Genomic DNA, 27,361 nt, shown 5'->3' on the forward strand with positions numbered 1-27,361 from the left:
AAAAAGAAGAAGAAGAATAGTGTAAACATGAACAAATGTCACTCCTGCTACAATGAGAAAACTAGCCAGATAAACCCAATACACACTTTCTTTAAAGACATTTAAGAGCTTTGATTCAAAGGAAACCAAAATAATCCAAAGAATATTTAATTTAATAACACAAAAATTTATTTTTTCTAAAAGATTTGTCACAGATTTATTTAATGATTTTTATTCTTTCCATTATAGTTGGTTTACAGTGTTCTGTCAATTTAGACTGTACAGCAAGTTGAGAATTATTTCATCATTGAGGGAAGATGCTGAGGTTGGAATTAGGGTGTGCAGAGCAACAAGCCTGATGGAGAAGGAGAGATAGGCTTTGCTTAGATGAGGGGAAACTAGTCAAACTTCTGACCAACCTGTGAGCTATTTTGTTGGATTTGAAACTGGAAAAGCCCAAAATTCAAAAATTAATTCCACAGTCCTAAATAGGAAAGCAAGAGCCATAAAACTTGTGGAAGAAATTCTAGGAGGATATCTTTGTTATTTTTGAGTAAGGAAAAGATATTTTGGTAGACATGAAAAGCATAGATCATAAACAGAAAATGTGAATAAATCAGACTTCATCAAAATGAAAAACTCTGGGGTTCAGAAGACACAATTAACAAAATGAAAAGTCAGTAACACCTTAGACAGACTTATCAAGAAAACAAGAGAGAGGACTCAAATCAAGAAAATTAAAACAAAAAAAGGAGAAGTCACAACAGACATCACAGAAATACAAAGGATCATAAGAGACTACTACATGCAACTATATGCCTAGTTGAAATGGAAAATTCTTAGAAAAGTGCAATCTTCCAAGATTAAACCAAACAAAATAGAAAAGATGACTGGACCAATCACAAGAATAAAATTGAAATTGTGATTAAAAAACTTCCAATAAACAAAAGTCCAGGACCAGATGGCTTCACAGGCGAATTCTATCAAACATTTAGAGAAGAGCTAACACTATTCTTCTGAAACTATTACAAAAACTGCAGAGTAAGGAACACTCCAAAACTCATTCTATGATCAGGCATCAACCTGATACCAAAACCAAACAAAGATACCACAAAAAAGAAAATTACGGGCCAATTTCACTAAAGAACATAGATGCAAATATCCTCAACAAAATAATAGCAAACCAAATTCAAAATACATTAAAAGGATTGTACACTATGATCAAGTGGGATTTATCCCAGGGATGCAAGGATTCTTCAATACCCACACCTAAATCAGTGTGATATACCACATTAACAACTGAAGAATAAAAACCATATGATCCTCTCAAGATGCATAAAAAGCCTTTGACAAAATCCAACACCCATTTCTGATAAAAACCTTTAGGAAGTGGGCATAGAGAGACTCTACCTCAACATAATAAAGGTCATATATGACAAATACAGAACTAACACCATTCTCAAAGGTGAATAGCTGAAAGAACTCCTGCTGAGTTAAGGAACAAGACAAGGATGTCTGCTCTCACCACTACTAATCAACATAGTTTTGGAAGTCCTAGTCACGGCAATCAGAGATGAAATAAAAGGAATCAAAATTGGAAAGGAAGAAGTAAAAATATCACTATTTCAGATGACGTGATACTATACATAGAAAATCCTACAGATGCAACCAGAAAACAAAGCTCATTAGTGAATTTGGCAAAGTCATAGGATACCAAATTAATACACAGAAATAGACTGCATTTCTATATACTAACAATGAAAGATCAGAAAGAGAATTTAGGGGAACAATCCCATTTACCATTGCATCAGAAAGAATAAAATACTTAAGAATAAACCTGCCTAAAGAGACAAAAGACCTGTACTCTGAAAACTAAGACACTGATGAAAGAAATCAAAGATGACACAAATAGTTGGAAAGACAACCATGCTCTTGGATTGGAATAATAAATATTACCAAAATGAATATACTACCCAAGGCAATCTACAGAGTCAATGCAATCCTATCAAATTACAAGGACATATTTCACAGAACGAGAAGAAAATATTTTAAAGTTTGTTTGGAAGCACAAAAGACCCAGAATAGCCAAAGCCATCCTGAGAAAGAAAAATGAAGCTGGAGGAATCAGGCTCCCTGACGTTGGACTATACTACAAAGCTATGGTCATCAAAACCATATGGTACTGGCACAAAGACAGAACTATACATCAGTGGAACAGGATAGAAAGACCAGAATTAAACCCATGCAACTACATCCAACTCATCTATGACAAAGGAGGAAAGAATATACAATGGAGAAAGGACAGCTTCTTCAATAAGTGGTGCTGGGAAAACTGGATGGCCACGTGTAAAAGGATGAAATTAGAACACTCCTAACACACCACACACAAAAATAAACTCAAATGGATTAAAGACCTAGATATAAGACCAGATACTATAAAACTCTTAGAGGAACACATAATCCAAACACTCTCTGGCATAAACCACAGCAATATCTTCTCAAATCTACCTCCTAGAGTAGTTACAATTAAAAACAAAAATTAAAAATGGGACTAATCAAACTTAAAAGTTTCTGCACAGCAAACAAAACCCTAAACAAAACAAAAAGACAACCCACAGAATGGGAGAAAAATATTTGCAAATGAAGCAACTGATAAGGGATTAATATCCAAAATTTATAAACACCTTTTGCAGCTCCATACCAAAAAACAAATAACCCCATCAAAAAATGGGCAGAAGATCTAAACAGACAGTTCTCCAAAGAAGACATGCGGATGGCCAAAAAACACATGAAAAGATGTTCAACATCACTCATTATTAGAGAAATGTAAATCAAAACCACTATGAGGTACACCTTACACCAGCCAGAAGGGCCATCATCAAAAAGTCTACAAACAATAAACGCTAGAGAGGGTGTGGAGAAAAAGGAACCCTATTACACTGTTGGTGGGAATGTAATTGGTGCAACCACTGTGGAAAACAGTATGGAGATTCCTCAAAAAACTATAAGTAGAATTACCATTTGATCCAGCAATCCCACTCCTGGGCATCTATCCAGAAAAACCATGACTCAAAAAGACACATGTACTCCAGTGTTCATGGCAGCACTATTTGCAAGAGCCAAGACATGGAACAATGAAATGTCATTCAAAGAGGAGTGGATAATATACACAATGGAATATGAGTCAGCCATTAAAACGAATGAAATACTGGCATTTTTAGCAACATGGATGGACCTAGAAATTATCATGCTAAGTGAAGTCAGCCATAGAATGAGACACCAACATCATATGGTATCACTGACATGTGAAATCAAAAAAAGGACAAATGAACTTCTTTACAGAACAGATACTGACTCACAGACTTCGAAAAACTTATGGTTTCCAAAGGAGAAAGGTTGGGGGTTGGACGGATGTGCCTGAGATTTGGGATGGAAATGCTATAAAATTGGGTTGTGATGATTGTTGTACAGCTATAAATGTAATAAAACTCATTGAGTAATTTAAAAAAAAAGTCAGTAACAGACTGAAAGAAACTACCTGCAATACGTAAAAGACATGGAACTTAGAACATTTAAGGAGTTCCTACAATCAATAATTAAAAAGACAACTCAAAAACATTGGGGAAGAAGTTGAACAGACCATTTAAAAAATGACCAATAAGCACAAGTTAAGGTGCTTTACATTATTAGCCAAGAGGAATGTAAATTAAACCAAGAAGAGATACAATTTCACATAACTAGAATGGTTAAAATTAATGAGGCTAGTGATCCATTTGTTAGCAGGCAGATAGAACAAACGGATCTCCACTACATCCCTTGTGATAGTGAACTTCAGTGGAGAACCATTTGGTGATGCCTTATAAAAGTAAATATATACCTATCTCATGACTCAGCAATTCTACTCCCCAACGAAATCAAAATTTATGTCCATGCATGGATTTGTTCATGAATGTTTACAATAGCATGATTTTTAATATTGCAAACTGGAAAGAGCCAGATGCTCACCAAAAGGAAAATGAACCAAAACATATGATACAACCACTTAATGATACTTGTGAGAAATAATAATGAACAATTATTATACACACAAAAGCATGGATGTATCTCAAAACTACCATTCTGCATGAAGAAACCAGAGACCAAAGAATACGTCCTGGAAGACTGTAAGAAGTACTGAAGAAGTAGTACACTGCTTAAAATTGTGGTCACAATGCCTTCTATATCACTACAGGAAGGGTTTCAAACTTTTCAACCATGGATGGATTTAAAACGATCCCAAAACACCCTGAAATTGTAATATAGACCATGTGCATGTACATGTGTTCATGTCTTTATGGGAAGAAATTCTATGGCTTCATTACAGAAACTGATGGAATATAATGTGATTGAAGAAACATGTCAGGAAATTAGTGACCAAAACAAAGAGATATTTCTGTGTCTGTAGAAGGGATCTTTTATCAGCTATTATTATGGTTATATATCAACTTTCCATTATATTTTTCCATATTATTTGTTAGAGCAACAATAATGACATCCAATGATATTTGTACATAAGATACCACCTGTCAGAGATGCAATCAAAAGGTCTTTGCTACTCAACCTAGCCTTCGAGAGTCTAAAATATTTTCAAAATGGTCTGTTGAAGGTGTTTTAAAATCTGAAAAATTGCCAAGGACATTAACATTGATTGACACCAAATTCAAACTATAGAAACAGTTATTCAGATATATTATATGTGGTAAAATGTTGCAGAAGTACTTCTGGAATTCTGAAGTCTTAATAGACTCTAGTAGCTTCTTAAACTTTCCCAGAATTGTAATATAAGATCCATGATCTCTCAACAAAGGAGTCATGCTTTAGAAACAAGGATGAGAAAGAACACCTCAATATATTCGCTCTGAAAGTAATCAGGTCCTAACTTGGAAAGAGTAACTGGAAGCTGTGGGAAGAAACTCTTCCAATTCAGCAATGGCAAATGGGTTTTGCCTTCCACACTAATATCAATTAATATCGATATTCAATTGTTTTCAAGTAACATAGAAAAGTCTAACGGAAAAGTGATTTACAATTATAATACAGCTGGCAAAATCTCCCTTCCCTCAAAACAGAAATATAATCCATTTGTTGTGGTCACTAATCTGACATCTTTCTTCAATCACATGACATTTCTGGGGTGATGTGTTGGAAGGATACAAGGACTCCTCAGCTGAGATTGACGAGTGATGCCTGCCAAGGGCATAGGAAAGGTGGGAAGTGGCACATGTATTAAGTGTGTGCTAACTCTGCCTAGTCAGAATGATGAGGACTTAATAAAGCCTGCAAAGCATAGTGCTGCATAGGATAAAAAGATAATAAAAATAAATATTGCAGCCAGGAGGAAAATAAGAAGATCTTTCAAATAGATTATAGATGCAAATATCAGGATAAGCAAATACAAACCAAACAAAAAACAAACAAAAGAATTTAAAAATCCAAAAGGAACCAATAAAGCAGAAGGAAATGACTCATTTTCAAATTAAATCCATTCTGCAATACATTTAACCACACTTCTCCCTTTTGATTTTTTTTAGGGCCACACCTGCAGCATAAGGTTTCCAGGCTAGGGGTTGAATCAGAGCTGTAGCGGCCAACCTAAACCACAGTCACGCCAGATCTGAGCCGTGTCTGCGACCTACAGCACAGCTCACAGAAATGCTGGATTCTTAACCCATTGAGTGAGCCCAGGGATCAAACCTGCATCCTCATGGATACTAGTTGGGTTCGTTAACCACTGAGTCACGACAGAAACTCCCAGTTTCTCCATTTTAATGTTTGTTGAGTACCTACTATGTTCCAGACAGAGACGGGAAATAAAAGATACATTCATTAAAAAAATAAAAATAAAAGAAAGTCTGTCTTGAAGATCTTGCTTTCTATTGAAGGAGAGTGACTTCAACATAGAATTCTAATAACCTCTCTTCAGAGTAAGGGTTAGAGGACAGATTTGAAAAAAAAAAAAAAAAAAGGCAATGAAGTCAAAGGGAAAAGACATAGGGTTCACCAGACACTCAGGAGGCTTCCAGTGAATTAGGTCTTAAAAGATGAGGAATTTTTCAGTATGTTTTTGGATCTGGGTCAGATAGGGATGGCAAAATGACCAGCGAGAACAAAGTAGTAGTGATTTAAAAAAAAAACATGGCCTATTTTTTGCAAAAAATGGAGAGCGTCACAGCAGCTTGTGGAAAGGCTGTGGTTGGGAGAGGGGAGGGAAATAGCCCAGAGAGATGATGTAGAAAGGCAGAATAGAAGGGGAAGAGAAAGGAATGGGAAGGTCTGGACGGTTCTGCAGGCCGTGGGGTGGTACAGATTTCGAATTCCCATTTGATCCTCACAACCAAATTCATGGGATGGGTGTGCATCAACTCTGCAAGTCAGGCGAAATCTGAGGGGAACGCTGGTGTGAACCTCTCCAGGTGTCATGAAAAAGAAACGGCAGTGCAGGGACAGGTTTAGCAACAAAGCAAAGGGGAAGCAATAAGCGAGTTGGAGAGAAAATCTTTCTGAGATCACTTGCAGATGTGAATTTGCAGTGTGCAGATTTTTAACTGATGTTAAATTTGCCTCGTTAGGAAAACAACATACATCAAATTGCAGGAAGAGTTCAAATGGCCATTTTGTCATCATTGTCGGTGGTGGTAATGAGTGGGGGGGATGGTGTTTTAACACGGCAAATCAGACCCAAATTTGTACAAGATTGAAACACAGCAACAGCTCAAATTTTGTTAGTTTCGAAGGCCTTGGGTAGAATTCAACACAAGTAAACAGACTATAAAACCTAACACTCAAGGGGAGAAACATAGATCTTTTCTGCAGTGACTGTCAAAGAGACTATTCCTAAAATGGTAGTTGTTTGAATTAGAAAAATAAATGCCACCAGGTTCAGAAGCATTAAAAGCAGCAAAGAATATTAATGCGGGTTTCTTTTTGTAGGTATGTTTTAGCACAGGGCAAAAAGTTTTGTGAAAAGATTTGGGCTCATAACAAGCATTTTAAGAACTCAACCCAAAGAACGTTTCTAACTCCCTCAGGGTGGTTTTAAGAAAATTACTTGACTTTTCTGTTCCTCAGTTCCCCCATCTGTAAAATGAGGTAGTCTTTTAAGAGCTACTATTGGAGACAGAAAAATGGAAGACTTCTAGAATATATACAATGAACAATTAGATAATATCCAAAATAAGGCATTCTGAATAGTATTCTGAAATCTCATGGTACAGAGCAAGTGCAAAAACTTAAAATGTGCTGTACAGAGGTTTTTTTTTTTTTTTTTTCGTCTTTTTGCCTTTTCTAGGGCCGCTCCAGTGGCATATGGAGGTTCCCAGGCTAGGGGTCGAATCGGAGCTGTAGCCACTGGCCTACGCCAGAGCCACAGCAACGTGGGATCCGAGCCGCGTCTTCAACCTACACCACAGCTCATGGCAACGCCGGATCCTTAACCCACTGAGCAAGGCAGGGATCAAACCTGCAACCTCATGGTTCCTAGTCAGATTCGTTAACCACTGTGCCATGATGGGAACTCCTGTACAGAGTTTTTATAATTTCTTTAGAGCAATCTGTCTGGACCTTCATATTTCTTGTTTGAATTGATCCTTCCAGCTAACTGTCAAACATGTCCAGAGAATGATGCTGTTCCCATATGAATGATCAGTTTATTTGAAATTAAATGCAACAATATTTGCTGAAATCTGGGATAATCTCAGACTTCTGTCACCTACACTCCCATTTTACATATGAGGAAATTGAAATCCAAGAGTGGCTGGGTGTTATGCAGATAACAAGTAAACTTGGCACAGCCCCCAGCTGACAATAGATGCTCACCTTATATTGGGTGAATAAAGAAACAAACAAAGCCAGTTGTGGAAAGTGACTTTCTGGATTCCCCAGCAACAGTTGTCTCTTTTCAGAGAGCTGTTCTGCTGATGCTTTCATGTTTGACACTAAGATATTTATTATCTGAGACAAAACTGCAATGCATGATGAATTTCAGGGTAAATTCAGTGTGGGCTAAGGAAAAACCACAAGACTTGATAAGTCAGCCACTCTTCTGCTGATATGCTGGGAGGCACAGAAAATACAACATAATTTTCACATCCAAAGGAAAAAAGGCACGTGCAAAAGCAATCCATGCAAATACTAATACTTTCATGAAATCAGCATAAGAAAGAATGTATTGATGAGTAAGATTCCAAAGGAGGAAAAATATATACCACACACATACCCACACACCCTGGCAGCATGGAAGGGTTCTTACCTTAACTACCCACCTCACCACACTTAGTGGTGATGATCAGAAACAGTGACAAACATTATCCTCAAAAGCAGCTTTTTATTACATTTTGATAACATTTCTGGAGGTGTTTAGAGATCTTTCCACTTTATAGAGCAGTTTGGTAATAGACTAATTTGTACTTTATAGGAAAAACACTGTTAGCATACACATATTTATAACACCTCTGGTTTTAAAATTTTACTATGGAAATTGAGATTGTATAAAGCACAGCTAAAAATGAAGACTTATGCCCAAGTCTCATGAAAACTATGACAGGACTGCAGCTAGAGGAGCTGCAAAAAGGAATTCAACTTTCACCATTCTCCAATTAACCTTGCTGATATCCATTAAACATACCAAACAGCTTCAGGCTCCCTTTCAATCACTCTGGCCAGATAAAATGTAACATCTACATTTAATGACAGGGTTTTTCTCAATACAATTTCCTGCATATTAATTAAAGGATGGGGGGGCGCAACAGGGTCAATTTCTTTGAGAGTTTCCAAATTCTTATACTGAAGCTGATACATTTTTTCGGAAATGACAGCATTTTGCTTTCTGCTAAAGTTAAGTGAAGGTGTAGATAGACACAGTGAGTCAGAGGCCAAATAAATGCACTATAATGTACTCTTGTTTTGGAATGCCATTATGCATATAGTCTACATAACCCAAAAGAATAACTTAACATCTACACAGGGATTGTCAAGAACCAGCACATATGAGCACTTTACAAGCATAATTGTACCTTTCCATCTCACAAATGAGGAAACTGAGGCTGGGAGCAGGTCATAGATATGCCATAGGTTACGCATTCAGACAGTGGAGGGGCTTACACTTGAACCCACTCAGACTCACTCTAGTGCTTATTAAACAATATTGCCTCTGACAGTCATAATACAGGGGTTTCTAAACTGCATGTTTAGTAGTTACTGATACTACTATTTATATGATATTCTTTAACCATGAAGGATCACCCTGAGAAAACAGATCTATGTCCCAATGCCTTAAACAATGACCTCTGAAAGCAGTGGTAATATTTGCTACTAATATTTTATCCCCACCCCTACAACCAAAGGTACTGGGAAAATACCTAATTCATCCATTTAATAACCCCTGTCTCTCACTGGTCATCTGGAAGCATCTTCCAGGGGACTGTTGCCTCACAGTTGACCTTGAATTAAAATGGAGCCATAATTTTGTGAGGACAAAAGTATAATAGGAGAGTTAAGACATGTTAAATGGACCTGCTCTTGAATTGAGCTTCTGTGACCAAGCAATTGGGAGCCAGTTACCTTCCTTTTCTCATTATCAGTTTCTGCATCTGTAAATTAGTTAATATTATTATTATTATTATTCCAACCCCAGAGTTGTTCCAAAGATTAAATAAGCATGCATATATATATATATACACACACACACCATTAAATATACATATACTCTTTATACATATTATAAATATAATATATATTATATATAATATGTATATGCTCTCTATATACACACGTATATGTAAATAGTACTTTTGGAGATGGGATTAAGATGGCGGAATAGAAAGACTGGAGCTCAACTTCTCTCCTAAAAACAACAAAATTCACAACTAAAGACTAAGCATTCTTCACTCGAAGGGACCAGAAACCTTAAAAAAGATATCCTACTCCAGAAGACAAAGAGGAGGCCACAGGAGGGGTGATTTCATGAAATAAACAACCCCATACCTTCCAAGTGGGAAGCCCCACAGACTGGAAAGTAACTGGTTCACACAGACTCATCTATAGGAGTGAGAGTTCTGAGCCCCACATCAAACTCTTAAGTGTGGGGATATGACATGAGGAGAAAGAGTCTCTGGAGCATCTGGCATTGAAGGCCAGTGGGACTTGTGTGCAGGAGCTCCACAGGACTGGGGTAAATGGAGACCCCATTCTTAAAACATGCACACAGACCTTCAGGCACACTGCATCCCAGGGCAAAGCAAAGTCTCCAAGGGAATCTGGGTCAAAACTGACTGCAGTACCTGGAGGACATCCTGGGAAAACAGGGGTGAAGGTGGCTTATTGGGGGGGAAGGACATTGGAAGCAAAGCTTTCTGGAATATTCTGCAGCATGCCTTTCTCAGGAGGGGGCCATTTTAGGAAAATCGGCCCTACCCATCAGTCAGTGCTGAGAAGCCCCACGGCAAACAACAACCCAGGTGGGATCATAGCCCTGCCCCTCAGTAAACAGGCTACCTAAAGACCCCTCAGGCACACAGCTGCCTCAAATCCCATCCAGAGACTAAGCCCCACCCACCAGAGGGATTAGAATAAGCACCATGCCACTGCCACTTACCAGTGGGCAGGCATCAGCCCCTACCATCAGGGAGCCTAGAGCAAGCCCCCATACCAACTTCAGCCACAACGGGGGCAGACACCAGAAGTATGAAATGCTACAACTCTATTATCTGGAAAAATGTTACCACACCAAAAACTGATAAAAATGAAAAGACAGAGAACTATTACTCAGATGAGGGAGAAAGGAAAAACCCCAGAAAATCAGCTAAGTGATCAGGAGATTCTCAGCCTCCAGGAAAAAGGCTTTAGATTGTTGATGCTGAAGATGATGCAAGACATTGGAAATAAACTGGAGGCAAAGATGGATAACTTACACAAAATGCTGACCAAAGAGATACAAGACATAAAACTTAAGAAGAGATGCAAAATACAACAACTGAAATAAAAACATTCCCTAGAAGCAGCTAACAGCAGAATATAGGAGGCAGAAGAATGAATAAGCGAGGCGGAGGACAGATGAGAAGAAATTATGAATACGGAACAGAAAGAGAAAAAAGATTGAAAATAAATGAAGAGAGTTTCAGAGGACTCTGGGACAACGTTAAACACACCAACATCCATATTATAGGGGTGCCAGAAGGAGAAGAGAGAAGGGGACAGAAAAAATATTCCAAGAGATAATACTGAAAACTTCTCTAACATGGGAAAGGAACCACCCACTCAAATCCAGGAAGCACAATGAGTACCATATAAAATAAACCCCAGGAGGAACACCCTGAGACACATATTAATCAAACTGACCAAAATTAAAGACAAAGAGAAAATCTTGAAAGCAGCTAGGGAAAAGAAACACATAACATACAAGGGAACCCTGATAAGGTTATCGGCATATTTTTCAGCAGAAACTCTGCAGGCCAGAAGGGTGTGGCATGATATACTTAACGTGATGAAAGAAAAAAACCTCCAACCAAGATTACTTTACCCAGCAAGGCTCTCATTCACATTTGAAGGAGAAATCAGAAGCTTCACAGATAAGCAAAAGCTGAGAAAATTCAGCAACAAATACTAAAGGAACTTCTCTAGGCAGAAAAGAAAAGACAGCAACAGGAAACAAAAATTCCACAAATGACAAGGCTCACCAGTAAAGGAATATATATAGTAAAGATACAAAATCATCCATGCACAATTATACCACCTAAATCAGAAATCATGAGAAGAGGTGGATACAAATGCAGGACACTAGAGATGAACTTTCAATTAAGAGACCAACAACTTAAAACAATCTCATATACATATAGGCTCTTATATCAAAACTTCGGAATAACTGCAAACCAAACATCTACAATTGATACACAAACAAAGAAAAATCGATTCAAATATAACACCAAAGACAGCCATCAAACCAGAAGAGGAGAGAACAAGAGAAGAAGGGAAGAAAAAAGAACAACAAAAACAAATCCAAAGCAATTAATAAAATGGCAATAAGAACATACATATCAATAATTACCTCAAATGTTAATGGACTAAACACCCCAACCAAAAGACATAGACTGGCTGAATGGATACAAATAAGACCCAAATATATGCTGTCTTCAAGAGACCCACTTCACTTCTAGGGACACATACAAATTGAAAGTGAGAGGATGGAAGAAAATATTTCATGCAAGTGGGGATCAAAAGAAAGCTGGAGTAGCAATACTCATATCATACAAAATAGACTTTAAAATGAATAATATTTTAAGGGACAAAGAAGGTCACTACATAATGATCAAAAGATTAATCCAAAAAGAAGATATAACAATTTTAAATATATACATGCCCAACTTAGGTTCACCATAGTATATAAGGCAACTGCTAACAACCTTAAAAGGAGAAATCAACAATAACACAATCATAGTAGGGGACTTTTAACGCCCCACTTACAGAAATGGACAGATCAACCAGACAGAAAATCAGTAAGGAAACACAGGCCCTGAATGATGCATTAAACCAGATGGATTTAATACGTATTTATACGGCATTCCATCCAAAAGCAACAGAATACATATTTTTCTCAAGTGCACATGGAACATTCTCTAAGATTGATCATATCCTGGGCTACAAATCAAACCTGGGTAATTTTAAGAAAATTGAAATCATATCAAGCATCTTTTCCGACCACAACACTATATGACTGGAAATTAACAACAAGGAAAAATCTGCAAAAAACACAAACACATGGAGACTAAACAACATGCTACTAAACAATGGATCACTGAAGAAATCAAAAAGGAAATTAAAAAATACCTAGAAGCAAATGACAACAAAGATACGACACTCCAAATCCTAGGGGATGCAGCAAAAGCCATTCTAAGAGGAAAGTTTATAGCAACACAAGCCCACCTCAGGAAACAAGAAAAGGCTCAAATAAACAAGCTAAATTTACATCTAAAACAACTCGAGAGAGAAGAACAGAAAAGACCTAAAGTTAGTAGAAGGAAAGAAATCATAAAGATCAGAGCAGAAATCAATGAAATAGAAACAAACAAACAAAAAAAACATAGAAAAGATGGATGAAATGAAAAGCTGGTTCTTTGAAAAGATCAACAAAATTGATAAACCCTTAGCCAGACTTAACAAGCAAAAAAGAGAGAGGACTCAAATCAATAACATTAGAAATGAAAAAGGAGAAGTAACAAAAGACATCACAGAAATACAAAGGATCATAAGAGACTACTATACGCAACTATATGCCAATAAAACAGAAAACCTAGAGGAAATGGACAAATTCTTAGAAAAGTACAATTTTCCAAGATTAAACCAAGATGAAATAGAAAAGATGAATGGACCATCACAAGAACTGAAATTGAAACTGTGATGAAAAAACTTCCACAAACAAAAGTCCAGCACTGATGCTTCACAGGTGAATTCTATCAAACATTTAGAGAAGAGCTAACACCTCTCCTTCTGAAACTATTTCAAAAAATTGCAGAGGAAGGGATACTCCCAAACTCATTCTATATGGCCACCATCACCCTGACACTAAAACCAGACAAAGACATCACACAAAAAGAAAACTACAGGCCAATTTCACTGATGTACATCAATGCGAAAATCCTCAACAAAATCCTAGCAAACCACATCCAACAATACATTAAAAGGATTATACATTCTGATCAAGTGGGATTTATCCCAGGGATGCAAGGGTTCTTCAATATCTGCAAATCCATCAGTGTGATACACCACATTAACAAACTGAAGAAGAAAAACCATATGATCCTCTCAACAGACATGGAAAAAGCCTTTGACAAAATCCAACACCCATTCCTGATGAAAACCCTTCAGAAATTGGGCGTAGCAGGAACCTACCTTAACATAATAAAGGCCATCTATGACAAACTCACAGCGAACATCATTCTCAATGGTGAAAAGCTGAAAGAGTTCCCACTGAGATCAGGAACAAGACAAGGATGTCCTCTCTTGCCACTACTCTTCAACATAGTTTTGGAAGTCCTAGCCATGGCACTCAGAGAAGTAAAAGAAATAAAAGGAATCCAAACTGGAAAGGAAGAAGTAAAACTATCACTATTTGCAGATGACATGATACTATATCCAGAGAATCCTAAAGACTCCACCAGAAAACTGTTAGAGCTCATCCACCAATTTGGCAAAGTCGCAGGATACAAAATCCATACACAGAAATCAATGGCATTTCTATACACTAACAATGAAAGAGCAGAAAAAGAAATTAGGGAAGCAATCCCATTTACCATCACATCCAAAAGAATCAAATACCTAGGAGTAAACCTACCTCAAGAGACAAAAGACCTGTACTCTCAAAACTATAAGACACTGATGAAAGAAATCAAAGATGACACAAATAGATGGAAAGATATACCATGCTCTTGGATTGGAAGAGTTAGTATTATCAAAATGACTATACTACCTAAGGCAATCTACAGAGTCAATGCAATCCCTATCAAATTACTAAGGACATTTTTCACAGAACTTGAACGAAATATTTTAAAGTTTGTTTGGAAGCATAAAGACCCAGAAGAGCCAAAGACATCCTGAAAAGAGGAATCAGGCTCCCTGACTTCAGACTATACTACAAAGCTATGGTCATCAAAACCATATGGCACTGGCACAAAGACAGAAACATACATCAGTGGAACAGGATAGAAAGCCAGAATTAAACCCACGCACCTACATCCAACTCATCTATGACAATGGAGGCAAGGTATACAATGGAGAAAGGACAGCTTGTTCAATAAGTGGTGCTGGGAAAACTGGACAGCCACATGGAAAGGAATGAAATTAGAACACTCCCTGACACCATAAACAAAAACAAACTCCAAATGGATTAAAGACCTAGATAGAAGACCAGACACCATAAAACTCTTAGAGGAAAACATAGGCCAAACCCACTCTGACATAAATGACAGCAACATCTTCTCAGATCCACCTCTCAGAGTATTGACAACAAAACAAAAATAAACAAATGGAACCTAATCAAACTTCAAAGTTTCTGCACAGCAAACAAAACCCTAAACAAAACAAAAAGACAACCCACAGAAAGGGAGAAAAATATTTGCAAGTGAATCAACTGACAAAGGATTAATATCCAAAATTTAGAAACACCTTCTGCAGCTCCATACCAAAAAAAAACCAAAAAAAACCATCAAAAAAATGGGCAGAAGATCTAAACAGACAGTTCTCCAAAGAATACATATAGATGGCCAAAAAACACATGAAAAGATGTTCAACATCACTCATTATTAGAGAAATACAAATCAAAACCACTTACACCAGCCAGAATGGCCATCATCAAAAAGTCTACAAACAATAAGTGCTGGAGAGGGTGTGGAATAAAAGGAACCCTGTCACACTGCTGGTTGGAATCTAAATTGGTGCAACCACTGTGGAAAACAGTATGGAGATTCCTCAGAAAACTAAAAATAGAACTACCATTTGATACAGCAATCCCACTCCTGGCATCTACCCAGAGAAAACCATGACTCGCACAGACACATGTACTCCAGTGTTCATTGCAGCACTATTTGCAATAGCCAAGACATGGAAGCAATTGAAATGTTCATTGACAGAGGAGTAGATCAAGAAGTGGTGGTACTTATACACAATGGAATATGACTCAGCCATTAAAACGAATGAAATACTGGCATTCTTAGAAATATGGATGGACCTAGAAATTATCATGCTAAGTGAAGTCAGCCATACAATGAGACACCAACATCAAATGCTTTCACTGACATGTGGAATCTGAAAAAAGGAGAATGAAATGTCACTATAGAAATAAATTCATACATGCTTGTTAAGTAAAAAAAAAAAAAAAGTGCTTTTTACAAAGTACTCAATAAATGTAAATTTAAAAGTTGTTTCATGCATTTTTACATGTGTAGTTCATGTTACATGAGTGAATTGCTTAGTCAAGGTGCCATTTGATCAGTTTTGACAAATGTACATCAAATCACCGAATATTTTTATTACCCCAGAAACTTCCCTCATGACCTTTCCCAGGAAACCGCCCATCAGAAGCAAGCACTGATCTGATATCTAACACTATCCATGAGTTGTGACAATCCATAACTTCATATAAATTACAACATACAGTAAGTCATTTTTTGGTGTTTGGCTTTTTTCACTTATACTCTTTTTGAGATTTATCCCTTTTGGTATGTTTATCTATTGATAAAACACTTCCTTGTATTGCTGACTGTTATGCAATTTTATGAGTTTATCAGAGTTGATTCATTTCCCTGGTGATGGACATCTAAGTTGGTTTCAGAGTTGGATTATTATAAATAAAACTTACGAACATCTTTGGCCAAATGTTTTCAATAATCTTGGATAAATACCTAGGAAAGGAATTTCTGAAGCTTAGATAATGTATAACTTTAGAAGAAACTTCAAGGTTGTTTTTCAAAGTGGTTGGAGCATTTTACACTTCTGCTGGTTCTGTGTGAGATTTCCCATTGCTCTGTATCCTCTTAACTTCTGGTACTTTCTGCTCTGTATCCTCTTAACTTCTGGTACTTTCAGCCCCTTTAACTTTAGCTATTCTGATTAGGTGTGCTGGTATCTCATTATGGTTTTAATTTGCATTTCCTGACCAAAAAGTATGGTTAACACCATTGCTTGTGTTTACTGACCATTCCACATGGTGTTTTATGAAATACTCCTCATGTATAATCAGATGTATGTATCGCAAATATTGCTTCCCAGTCTGTGGGTCATGGCTTCATTTTCTTAGTAGTATTTTTTTAATAAGTAGATGTTTATAATTCCCATGAAGCTCAAGGTCTTTTTCCTCTTATGACTGATGCCTTTCATTCCTTTGTAAGATAATTTCAATTCCTGAAGTTGCAAATATATCCTAACTTTTCTGTTATGTGTTGTTTTCGCTTTTGTGTCTTAGCCTATGATCTGAGCTAAACTGATTTTTAGCACAGAGTGAGGCAGGGGTTCAGAGTCTTAATTTTTTTTTGTTTTTGCTTTTCAGGGTCGCACATGTGGCCTATGGAGGTTCCCAGGCTAGGGATCAAATTGGAGCTGTAGCTGCTGGCCTACACCACAACCACAGCAACGCAGGATCCAAGCCACATCTGTGACCTACACCACAGCTCACAGTGACGCTGGATCCTTAACCTACTGAGCAAGGCCAGGGATCGAACCTGTGTCCTCATGGATGCTACTCAGACTTGTTAACTGCTGAGCCACAACTGGAACTCTGAGAGTCTTCATTTTTAATATAAATATGCAGCTGCCCCAGCACTATTTGTTGAAGGAGTTTACTATCCCCACGTAATTGTTTTGGTACCCTTATGAAAAGCCACTTGACTGTACATCTATCCATCTATTTCAGAACTCTATTGTCTTCCATTGACTCATTTGTTTATTATTTAAAAAACATGTTTGGGGCTGTGCCTGAAGCATGCCAAAGTTCCCAGGCCAGGAATCGAACCCAAGTCACAACAGTGACCATGCTGGATCCTTAAATACTGGGCCACTAGAGAACACCAACTCAATTATTTATAATTTACTTAACTCTTAATATATTCTAACATTAAGTTTTATTATTTTTAGATCTATTTTATCACTTCTCTAGATTTCAACTGCAATGATTAAAGCCTCAGTAATTTTACTCTTGGTATCTGAAAAAGATTTGCCCCTCCTTTCAAAGCCACATACGTGTGTGCATTCATAAATACATATGTGTTTATACAGGTATCCATACATGCTAAGGTTTATTAATCAATAATATTATGAGAGTTTCCTAGATTTTAGACATGAGCTATTTTTAAAAATTCCCTTCTTTTCAGAGATCAGGAAACAGGTTTAGCAGTGGTTTTCACATTTTAGCAAAGCATCTGAATTATATGGAAAGCCCATTTAAAAACAGATTCCTGAACCTTACTCTCTGAGAGGTTCTGATTTCATAAGTGGGGCAAAGGGCCTTAGAATCGGCATGCCTAACAAGCTTAGGTGATGCTGAGTCTGTTGGTTATGGACCACACTTTGAACAGCATTGGCTTAGAAAAATTAAAGGGCTTTTCTAATATTCAGGCACAAGTTTGTTTTGCCTTTTCTCAAGTCTGAGCCCACAGTCACTAATTTATACTGTCTTCACTTGAAAAGACAACTGAAAAATCTGCTCAATGCACTAGAGCATGGGGGCCAGGAAGCATTATGGTATATTTATTTATTTATTTTATTTTATTAAAGCATAGCTGATTTACAATGTTGTGTTCATTCCTCCATATAACAAAGTGAGTCAGTTATACATAATATATATGTACTCTTTCAGATTGTGGTTTACTATAGGAAATTGAAAATATTTATACATTTATGTATTATATAGTAGAATGCAGTTTATCCATTCTATATATAATAGTTTGCATCAGCTAATCCAAAACTCCCAGTCCATTCTCCCCACAACCATGGCAACCACAAGTCTGTTCTCTATGTCTGTGTATGTTTCATAGATAAATTGTGTCACATTTTAGATTACACAACACATAAGTGAAACCATGTATTTGTCTTTGCCTGCCTTACTTCACTTAGTATGATTGTATCTAGGTCCATCCATGTTGCTGCAAATGGCATTATATCATTTTTTTTTTTCTGCCTGAATAGCATCCCATTGGTATGTACCACATCTTCTTTATTCGTTGATCTGTCAGTGGACATTTAGGCTGTTTCCATGCCTTAGCTATTGTGAATAGTGCTGCTATAAACATGAAGGTACATGTATCTTTTAGAATTATGGTTTTGTCTGGACATACGCCCAGGAGTGGGACTGCTGGATCACATGGCAACTCTATTTTTCGTTCTTATGAGGAACCTCCACACTGTCTTCTATAGTGGCTGCACCAATTTACATCCCCAGTTCTGTGGCAGACTGATGAATCAACATCATCTCAATTCCTTCTTCCTTCCTGGAATTTGGTCCATACAGAGTCCTGTACATACCTGTCCACACTATAGGTGAAATCTAGCCCTTTGAGGAACACACAGCGCTAAGGAGACGTTCTTCTCCTCATACCTTCTGTCAACAGAGAGAGCTTATTTTTGCCTTAAGAGTTGACTGGTCTCTAAAAGATAAATATTTTTATGACCCAGTCCTTTAAAACTTTCTCTGCTGAACTTATGTTTTAAGTACTCAGTATCTAGGTGAATTCCTGACAGGACACAGGCATTCTGAATTAAAGATCAACACTCTCAAAGCAAAGAACTCAGTAATCAAAATCCCAACCCAAACCCCTAAGTTTCTGTAGGTTTTCAGGACAAGCAGAGAAGAGCTTTTGTAGCTTTTCTTTCCAACACATCAAGGATGTGTGGGCAGACAAATGCACCACAAGTATACATCTATTATGTAGAATGTTTTCATTGGTGCAAGGACTCAGAAAAGGCACACTGTAGGGTTTTTCTACCTGATTGTTAAATTACCTACTTAGCCTCTGAAACCATGTTAATGGAAAACAATCAATAAATGGTTTTTACACTTAAACTGCTTTAAATGCACTTTGATTCAAAGAGGGAAAAATAATTTATCTCCTTTACCAAAAACAAACAAACAAACAAACACCCGGAATAAAGGCAAAGAAGAATTTGTATGAAATGCCACCCTCACATTTTCACCAGCATGTCAGAACTTTTTCAGAGCAATGGAAATGTGGGAGCTCAGTGCATGGGGATTGGAGGCTTCCATAATACCCAGAAGAAAATATACATGCTTCATCCTAAAAGAAAAGTCTATTCATGACCAGCCCAAAGTATATACCACACTTAACCCAGCAGCAAGAAATTCACAGATACAATGAAAGCAGGTCTGTGATTCTAAGTTGCCTTTCATTCGTACTGGACCTCCTCCTTGCAGATGATGACACAGAAGAGGCCCATGGTGCCACGAGGAGGCAGTCAAGCCCAAACTCTATCTCCTTTGTTCTCCTGGTTCCCAGTAGACTTTGGGTTATAAGTATTTTTTGCTTTTTTTTTTTTTTCCTTTCAAGGAAATTAAAATGACATCAAGTGAGTCATCAATTGAATTGTCAGACATTCTCCAGTTTCTCTTGGACATGCCAGTGATCCTAGTTAAACCATATTTCTCCAGGACTTTTAATCAGCAACATACACAGTCCTGCATTCTATACAATAGGTGAGCACAGACTTAAATTCTAATCAGTCTGACAGAGTCTGGCCCCTTGATCCTTCCTTGCTACACCACCTTAGAAAACCTTTTTACTCATCTCTCCTCTGGCTTCCCGAAAGAGAAATCCCTATTCCAGCTGCTGCTATCAGTTGTACTTTTGACTTCCAAACCTTAGAGCACAATGCAATGTCTGACTCACAATAAGCACACCGTTAGTGGTACTTTCTGTAGGATTCTCTCTCTCTCCTTCCTCTGTCTCTCCTGACTCACTCTTTTTCTCTCTCTATATATATATGATATATGATATGGATACACGCACACATATATATATGATATGATATACACATATATGACCTATATATACATACACAGAGAGAGAACAATTAGATACCACTCAATGAATTGTGTATATATATTTATATAAATTTATAACTTATATATAAAATTCATGAATTATAAATTAAAATTTATAAAATATACATAAAATACATAGGCATGTATGTAGGCATGTGTACATATATACATGCAGAGGATAATTAACAACATAACCAGAAAAAAATGAGATCTCTTGACTCAGTTTAGAATCTGACCCAGTATAGGTGTGGATCCAAAAGATAATAAAGACAACTCTCCCCAAAATCTTAAGGTATAATACAATATTTTGCCATGTTTCCTATGGACATAGAAAATGGGCATAAACAGTGTATTACAGGCACCATTTCTTTACTTATCTCTGCTCTCAAGTCTTATCTCATGAGTACAACATCCATTTCTCTCTATCAGAGACACCTGCACCTCCATTTCTCTTTTTCTATCAGAGACACCTCTCTATCAGAGACACCTGCAAAGACAGCTTCGTGTGCTTTGACTTACTCTTCTCTGATTATCTCTATTCTTGAGACAGTGCAGCCTTCACTTTCTCCCATTTATCCATCCCACCATATCCCATGAGGCTGGTAACAAAAGAGCAGATCATTGTTTAAAAGGAGGAAGGGAGAAAGGAAAGAGAAAGCAAAGGGCAGGTGAGAAGGAAAAAGTCTGTGAAAATAATTAAATACCTTCACATTATTTTCTTTTTTTAAAAAAAAAAGATATGAAAGTCGAAGTCCATACCTTATCTGTCCTAATCTTCTCAAATATTGAACACAAAACTCAGGGCAACATTGGGGTTAAGATAATCTGCTCAGGCCACCACCATAGGGATGGTTTTCTTCACCCCACACGGGTCCCAGTAGAGCCTTCTCCAAGCCCCGAAAGACGGAGGTCTCTTCCAGGTCTATAAAACACAAGTGAAAGAAGATATTCAAAACAATAAGAACAAGAGTAACAAGGCAACAGTAATATTAAATTCAAGATCACTTGATTTGAAAAAATTTGTTAAAAGATGCATTGTATTCTGACTGGCATAAAACACACAGCCATTAATAGATTCAGTCTTGATCACACAAAATCAGAAAAGGTCAGAGTAAATCAAGGCTGGAAGTTTTCTGAAGACATGACTAGCCAAATTTGTTCAGTTAACAAACAGGGAAACTAAAGATCAGAGGACAAGTGTGATGTTCCCATGGTGATTCATTGCCTGTGGCATATTTCAACCAAAGAAGCAAGCAAGTCTTAGAAAATACAAGCAAGGTACTTAACCCTGTGGTCGATGCTAAAATGAGGCAAGGGGACAAAACCTTAATTCTTCATCTTGAAATACTTTGCTTTTAGATACAGAGCTTGCCTTTTATCACTGGCCAGTCCCTGTTGGCTGCGTCAGTTAGATCGCAATTTCTCAATTTCCAACATTAGAGCGCCCCGGAGCTCAGCCTGAACCTCCTTTCCATGCACCCTCATTCACCAGGAGGCATATTCCAGCTCCATGGCTTAAGATACTATCACACACTGACAACTCTGAAATGTAGTTCCAGATTTCCCTATCAGCTGACTATCCAAAAACCCTCCTTGGAATTCTAATAGCTATGTTAGATGTTGCATGCCCAAATGGAAGTCAAAATTCTATCACCACCAACACCCTTCTGAAGACCCTCACTCTGTCTGGTTTATGCCTTCTCAGTCAGTGCAGTATCATTCACCCAGCTCGTCAGCCCCAAATGCTTCCAGTCAACCTTGACTCCTCTCTCTCATCTACTCATATCCCCCATGACTCTGGGAAATGCCAGTGACTCTATCTTCAGAACAAATGCAGCAGCTGATCACTCTTGCCACTTCCTTTATATGGACACCCTGGTCCAAGGCATCATTATGGACCTACAGGACTGCATAGCAGGTGTACCCAAGCCCAGTTGTCACTGTCAAATGACCCCTGAATAAGAGAGTGACACACCCCTGCTTAAAACCTTCCACCTTGCTCAGTGTAAAGGTCATCCCAAAGGCATTACTGTCACCACTGTGTTTTTCTCACACTTGTACCACTTACTCACCTTCAGCCATGCTGGTCTCCTAGCTCTTTCCCCAACTGCCTCTAATTCTCCTTGAGACTTAGACCTGCTCAGTTCCCATTACCCTGGGGTGTTCTTTTTTTCTGTTACTATTTCATATCTTTATTCTAATGTTACCTTTTCAGTAAGGCCTCAGTAACTACCCTATTTAAAACTCTAAACCCTGACCACATCTCATTCCCCCTTCTCTGTTTGAAACTTGCTGAAGACTTTCTGATATACTACCTGGTCGGCTTATTATCTGCCTTTCCAAATAAAACATAAGCTCCATATGGGCAAGAAATTTCATCTCCCTCATCTATCTATACCTTCCAGCACTTCCTCCACAGCCTAGTCCAAAAGCAGAGCTCAGTAAGTATTTCTGAATGAATGAATGAACAAACAGGAAAGTCAAGCAAACCATCTCAAGGTCGCTCAGATGACAAGTGGCTGAGTCAGAATCAAACCAAAGGCATTCTGTCTCTAGCAATTTTAATGCTATGTAACTGTGACTACACAAATGCCCTCCAGTGAGGGTTTTAAAAATCGGTTCAGTTCAACTGGCATGTGACACAGAAGATGGCTATTAGAGGTATTTGTGGGTTAAACAAATGAAGTGCCCCAAATGACTTCCAGAAACACCTGAATAATATATGCTGCATGCACTGGGATGACACTGCTTCCATCCTAATACTGCAATTTCACGGTATCTTCTCCAGGCTCTCTCCATCTTCCCTGCCTTTTCCTCCAGGCCTTTATGTCTTGTCCCTCCCTCGAATCTAAATCTCTGAATTACTTGAATCAATATGAAGACAAGGGATCCAAGACTAGACCAAGATGGGGGAAGAGAGGCATTTATTTAGGGGAAATCTGTGGGCAAGAATCAAAGGACGTGAATCTAATTTGTCCCAATTTAACTTATGCCTTTAGGGTGATTCCCTCACCTCTCTGGGAGGCATAGCTTACTGGGCAAAAATGCATGCCCTCTAAACTTGCTCCAGCTGAAAAATGATGTTTTCCTTTTGAATTAATAAAAGATTCCCTTGGAGTTCCCGCCATGGCGCAGAGGAAATGAATCCGACTAGGAACCATGAGGTTGCGGGTTCGATCCTGGACTCGCTCAGTGGGTTAAGGATCCGGCATTGCTGTGAGCTGTGCCCTAGGTCTCAGACACCGCTCGGATGCGCGTTGCTGCGGTTGTGGCATAGGCCAGTGGCTGTGGCTCCGATTAGCCCTCTAGCCTGGGAACCTCCGTATGCTGCAGGTGCAGCCCTAAAAATAGGAAAAAAAAAAGACAAAAAATAAAAATAAAAAAAGAAATAAAAGACTCCCTTATTCTGAATAGTCTAAGACTGGTTAGGAAATAGGGCGCGACATTTAAGAACAAGGCTTCAGGATAATCAGAGAATTTGCATTCAGGTTCCAAGAGAAGGAAACCCTGATTAGATACTCAACCCCTCTAAGGATGGTATTTTTATTACAAGTGAGGTGATAGAAACACTTATCTCTTTAGGATGTTTATAAAAATGAAAGGAGGTAAAATAGATAAATCATGCATTACTGTGCATGGCGTAAGTTTGATAAAACGTGCTACTTTTAATGTTTTACTTTTATGGTTGCAGGTTTACATTCTGCATGTCGTTTCATGATTTTATCGATCTGCCTCTCACTGCCTGCCAAAGTCTGAGTCTTCCCCTTTTGTCATCACAAGAAATTGCCTTTGTGGCACGTAATACAACTTTGGGCAACTTCCTCTGGACCATTCTCAGGCTCAGATGAATATCGTTACCCCAACTGCCTCCACATTTGTACCAGGAGCAACTTAAGTTTTCTGTGCACTTCTTGTCCTCTTGCTGATGCCTGGCAATTTGAGGATGATCTTGGCCCCAGTATTGTAGCAGGCTGATCATTGTCAAGCCACAGTCTACAATTATTCCCACATTTCAAAGCCAAGAAACACAACTTTGAAAGCAAACAATGCTCTAATTCAGCACAATGATAAATGGAGTTATTACAGAAATTGTGCTGACTGCTTTGAGAATTCAAGTCTCCAGTGTATCCAAATGCAATCTTTTTCTCTTTGTTCCTAACTGATATTAAGAAACTGTCTGTGTTTGGGTAGTCACAACATAAAAACGTGTCACCTACCTTTCAGGTTTCATTATCCCACAGCCTAATAAAAAGTTACGGTGATTCAGGGAAAACTTACTTACACTCCATCCTAAGTCACTGAAGGACTTGCTCAGAAATGCATTTCCTAACAAGTGTTTATCAAGAACATAGTATTTGTCATCATTTCTTAAGGACTGGAGACACGGGAGGGAATGTTAAAGACTTTATTCCTACCCTCGTGAAGTTTTCATTCCAGCAGCTTTTGTGTTTTGCAGTTTCCTAGCTTCTGCCCAGATCCAGGAAGACATGGTAGCCACCTCCAAAGCTGCTGATTTGCCCCCTTAGTGATATAGGGGGTGCGGATATAAGGAGCTAATTTCTGCTTGATACAGAGAGAGAACTCTATATAATTCTTAGATTTCTTGGAAGACAGTTTCATCTTCTTAGTTTGCATCCCACTCCTCACCCAGCGCATACCTCTTCTGAATTGATTTTGGTTTATTTACCTCCTTTAGCCAAGAAACAGAACATATTCACCAAATCCACAAATAAAGGCGTTCTCCTGTGGGGCAGCAGGTTAAGGACCCAGGATTGTCACCACAGCAGCTTGGGTGACTGCTGTGGCATGAGTTTGATCCCAGACCCGGAAACTTCCACACGCCATGGGCATGGCCAAAAAGAAAAATACACAAATACACAATTCATTAATAAGATATTACATAGATGATATCATGTTGAGGGTGCTGGGCTCAGAAGCCATAGCTTCAGAAATTAGCTTTTTTGAAATCTTTGGCAACTGTGATGGAATTAATCTGTTATATGCCAAATACACTGATAAAGTATATATACTAGGAATACTGTCAAAGGAAAAATATCAAGCTAGAACAACATGTGTCTTAATCACAGTGTCTGCATGGTTGGAATGCTATTTCTAGGGGTGGAAGATATTATGAGAAAAAGAATGTGTGTGTGTGTGTGTGTGTGTGTGTGTGTGTGTGTATACATGACTGGATCACTTTTATGTACAGCAGAAATTGACAAAACATTGTAAATTAACAATATTTTAATTTTAAAAACTTAAAAAAAGATTTCAGAGTAGCAGTTCCCTAGTGGCCCAGTGGGTCAAGGACTCAGTGTTGTCACTGCTGTGGCTAGGGTCACTGCTTTGTGGCTTGGGTTCAATCCCTGGCCAACTTCTGTATGCCACTGGTATGGAAAAAGAAAAGAAAAGATTTCAGAGTGGAAGGGGGCCGGGGAAGCGAGGAAGTCTGAATTTAAATCTATGTCATTACATAAGCAGGGTTGGGTTCTGCCAGAAATTAGAGAAGCAATTGGTGTCAAGGTATACACCACACAAGCACCCAAGGCTGTGCCTCACACAGGCATGCACAGCATTCCTGCTGCCAGCAAAGATTTGCAATACAAATGTCACTTTCCTTTACAGATAAGAGAAGTTGGGGTTCCAGACATGAAGTTATGTGCTTGAAATTACGCAACTACAAAGGGACAGGATTCAAATTCAGAAGCAGCGTTGGTGCTTAGTGGTGTTCCTTAAGCATGCTAACATCATATTGACTCTTTCCTAGCTTTTATTCGTTTGTTTTTTGGTTTGTTTGTTCTGCATTTGTTTTTTTCCCACACCCTCAGCATGTGGAAGTTCCTGCGCCAGGGACTGAATCCACGCCACAGCAGCAACCCAAGCCACCGCAGTCACAACACCAGATCCTTAATCTGCTGTGCCACAGAGAATTCCCCTAGACTTTATTTCTGATTAAACGTCATTCCGACACTTGGAAATGCCACCTTTGAACCCCAAAGGGAGAATTCAGTCTCCTAAGAATGTAACTGAAAATTGGCTCAGCTCAGGCTCTGCTGAGGACAGTGAAAGCACACAGACAGGAGAGGGCACATTTCTTCCAAAGTCATACAGGAGGTCACACCACACACTGGAACAGTTGCTTCCTGGGCAGCTGATATTGGGAACCAAATCAATTTGTAAAACATTAGTTACATTTTCTATGAGTGGACATTCCTGAAACAATGGCAGGCCCGTGCGATGCAATATACTTAGGGGATCGGGGTGCTTCCATGCAACTGTCATCACCCCCCCTCGGCTACCTGCTGAATACCTCGCTTGCTCTTCATCCCTAGTCTGGACACCAAACAACAAAATTGCCAGGGGACAGCAAAAGAAAACCCATGCTGCTGGATTTTAAGGAGTAGAGAATGCAACTAAGGACTTTTAGATACCTGATCACCTGCCAATGCATTAATACCTTATTTCCTTACCTGGCCAGCCTTTTATATTGAATGATAAAATCAAAAGGACTCTACAAAAAAAAAGTCTCTAAACATTATACTGGACTTTCAGGGAATTTCTTAGCATCAGGACTAAGTGCTGGCCTGTATTTTTCTTTACTAGTAAATGAAATATTTATCTCAAACATCATAAAGTGGGTCAGGCACTGATGGTCTGTAGGTCCTAACAGCAACAGCTCATGGGATGTGCATTTAATAGTGTTGAGATATTCTGTAATAACCTATATGGGAAAAGAATCTGAAAAAGAATGGATATGTGTATAAGTGAATCACTTCGCTGTGGACCTGAAATAACACAGCATTGTAA

The 27,361-nt window shown here is 38.2% G+C and overlaps 1 protein-coding gene across 2 annotated transcripts in view; it reads right to left on the minus strand.

Annotated features, from left to right (window-relative positions):
• The window catches only part of SGCD (sarcoglycan delta), a 1,033,728-nt gene that overhangs the window by 605,320 nt on the left and 401,047 nt on the right, over positions 1 to 27,361 (minus strand). For both annotated transcript variants that reach the window (XM_021076526.1, XM_021076527.1), the window contains exon 2: positions 21,314 to 21,476. The gene's annotated coding sequence lies outside the window, so the exon portion shown is untranslated. The remainder of the gene's footprint in view (positions 1 to 21,313; positions 21,477 to 27,361) is intronic.

Source organism: Sus scrofa, chromosome 16, assembly GCF_000003025.6.
Source record: "Sus scrofa isolate TJ Tabasco breed Duroc chromosome 16, Sscrofa11.1, whole genome shotgun sequence".
NCBI lineage: Eukaryota > Metazoa > Chordata > Mammalia > Artiodactyla > Suidae > Sus > Sus scrofa.